The 2,984-nt window shown below is 51.7% G+C and overlaps 1 pseudogene; it reads left to right on the top strand.

The window, feature by feature from the left end:
- The first annotated feature begins 1,157 nt into the window (after positions 1-1,157).
- Positions 1,158-2,554, top strand: LOC119359333 (annotated as a pseudogene).
- Positions 2,555-2,984: the final 430 nt, after the last annotated feature.

Raw genomic sequence — 2,984 nt, 5'->3', positions numbered from 1 at the left:
GACAGTCTTGACCACGCCTCCTACGTGCGGCTTCCGGAGTCTATCTTGATCACGAATGGCGGCTTGACGGCCCAACCCAAAGAGAGTGGGCCGGCTGGGTTAGTACCCGAAACTGTCACTCATCAATCTCGTTGGAGCATGTCAAGATTTCTCGTCCATGTTTATCGGACCGCTATTCTTTCTCACAACCTCCTGATCCTTGTATAGCCCACATTCCATGTTTTTACCATATATGACCTCATATACAATTAGGACTAATTTATTAGATTAACGACTCGTGTCCACTATGGGGTGATATGTTGATCTCGTCAAGAAGATCTCACCGAGAATAGCTTCAATGAAATATCAACGAGTTATCTTCCTTCAAAAGACGATTTCTACATTGTTTCTCATACAAGGGCTTTTGAGACATCTTACATTATTTTTAAAATCACTATTACACAACTGAACCTAATTAAGTGCCAGAGCACTCATTAATGCCGTAACATGTATGACTTCATTCTCCGTCATGCATTGGTTAGCTGGATACTATGAACCAAAATTAGATATAATTTAATGTGGATATAACCGATATTTGCCCATTTTCAAAGTAAAAGGCCATACAAACGGAAAATTTTAGATTTTTGAAAAAATGAGAAAGCAAAAGTACTACTAGCATGTCATGTTGTTTTAGGCAGTGGTACAGAAACTGATAACATCAAACGTCTTGTGTTTCGGATGCATCTGAATATCAAGATGAGAATAAATTGACATTGTGATTCGGTGTTTCTCCCCCTTTTTTTATCTTTTGATTGAAATCATTCAAAGAGGTCCAATTCAAACACCCACGCCCATCAAAGCAACTTCAATGGGGCGACTCATTTCGTCCGCCGCCGTCAGTTGGGGTCGGCGCGGACACAAAAAGCACCCAACACGCCGACCCAAATGAATGCGCGTCCACTTTTCATCCGCGGACGACCAATTCCCGGTCCATTTTTAAGCCGGATTTATGTCGATGCGAACATGCTGATCGGTGGCACATTGGCCTCTCTCTTTTTGAAAATTTAAGAGCGAGACTTCCCAAGCCAAAGACGAACGAAAGTGTTACCGTCCTACCACAATTATTTACTCCAAACTTTGAATTGTGATTCAAACTCGAAAACCACCAAAACCCATCTTCCCCTTCTCACCCTCTGCCACTACCACTTCACTCCACTCAATCCCCAAAATGGGGACGCTGCTCCCCCTCCTCCCCCTCCTCCTCGCCGCCGCCATCGCCGGCGTGCGTTGCGCGCCGGTGTACAGGCCCGAGTACCTGGTGGACGGGAACCAGCTGGTAGACATGCAGTACCACATGGCCCCGTCGTGTCAGGCGCGCCGACCAACCTGTTCCTCATCTGGTACGGCCGGTGGGAGGCCCCGGCGAAGGCTGTGCTCCGCGACTTCCTCGCCTCCCTCTCCGCTCCGGCGCCGTTCCCCGCCGTCTCCGACTGGTGGGCCCGCACGCCGCGGCTCTACACGGACCAATCCGGCGCCAATGTCACCGCCACATTCGCCATCGCCGGGGAGCACTCCGACGCCGTTTACTCCCACGGCGCCTCCCTGAAGCGGATCGACATGCAGTCCATCATCCGCACCGCCGTGGTCGCGTACCCGGACCCTCTGCCGCTCGACCCGTACAACGGCGTGTACCTGGTGCTCTCCTCACCGGACGTGCAGGTGGAGGAGTTCTGCCGCGCCATGTGCGGCTTCCACTACTTCACCTTCGCGTCCGTGGTCGGGGTCACCGTCCCGTACGCGTGGGTCGGTAACAGCGGCTCGCAGTGCCCAGGGAGGTGTGCGTATCCGTTCGCCGCGCCGGAGTACGGCGCCAGCGGGCAGGGGGTGCTGCGGCCGCCGAACGGCGACCCCGGGGTGGACGGGATGGTGATCGTGCTGGGGCACGAGCTTGCGGAGCTGGCCACCAATCCGCTGGTGAACGCCTGGTACGCCGGTGACACGCCAACGGCGCCCACGGAGATCGCCGACCTCTGCCTCGGGGTCTACGGCGACGGCGGTGGAGCAGGCGGGTTCATCGGGAATGTCTCCCACGCAGCCGACGGCAGCTCTTACAACGTGAACGGCGTCAACGGCCGGCGGTTCCTGGTGCAGTGGCTCTGGAACCCCGTCCTCGGCGCGTGCTACGGACCCAACTCCAGCAACTGAAGCCGCTCTTCTCTTCCCCGGATCCGTGGCTTCTCTCAGTTGATGCCGTTGCGCTGGATGGCGTTGCAGAGGCAGATGGCAAGTCCATGGATGGATGGGTACGGCATGGCATGATAACCAGATACTGAATGTCTGAAATGTCATTCAGACTCGATCTGTTCCTTATTTGCTGGCCCAGGGTTTGCGATAGGTTTATGGATTTTGATAGATCTGTATCTGTCAGGACAAGATGCAAATTTTTGCAGGAAGAAAACAAATTAGGATGCGTTTGTAACGTATTTTCAGCATAAAGTATGATCAAGTTAGAGTAATGTACTGTCAGGACGTACATTTAGTTTCCAAGTTCATACTTTCGTCGTTGCTCGTACTGACAAAGTGTTTCTTGCTTTTGACTTTCCTTTCATCATCGAAATCTCTGCATCTTGGTCTCCGTTTCTTGGTCTGTGGTGAACTTTTAGTGGGTGTGATGATTCTTGTTTCTCGGTACTCCCTCCCTTCCTAAATACTCCCTCCCTAAACTAATATAAAAGTGTTTAGATTACTACTTTAATGATCTAAACACACTTATATTAGTTGACAGAGGGAGTAGTTTAGTAAGTCTTTTTACAGATTCCATGATAAGAGCAAGCACAATAAAACTGAGTCGGCTGGCTATAAAAAATAAGGAAACGTTTCCCTACGGACGACCGGCCGAGCGCTCGGCCGGTCGCCCCTCGCTCGCTCGCGTTGCTATAGGGAAGCGGATTGGGCCACGTGACTTTTGATGGGCCTTCGGGAAAGATGTCCTTTCTCCTATCTCC

Source organism: Triticum dicoccoides, chromosome 2A (assembly GCF_002162155.2).
Source record: "Triticum dicoccoides isolate Atlit2015 ecotype Zavitan chromosome 2A, WEW_v2.0, whole genome shotgun sequence".
Classification (NCBI taxonomy): domain Eukaryota; kingdom Viridiplantae; phylum Streptophyta; class Magnoliopsida; order Poales; family Poaceae; genus Triticum; species Triticum dicoccoides.
The sequence above is the reverse complement of the archived record's forward strand: the minus strand, read 5'-3'. Positions and strand labels throughout refer to the sequence as shown.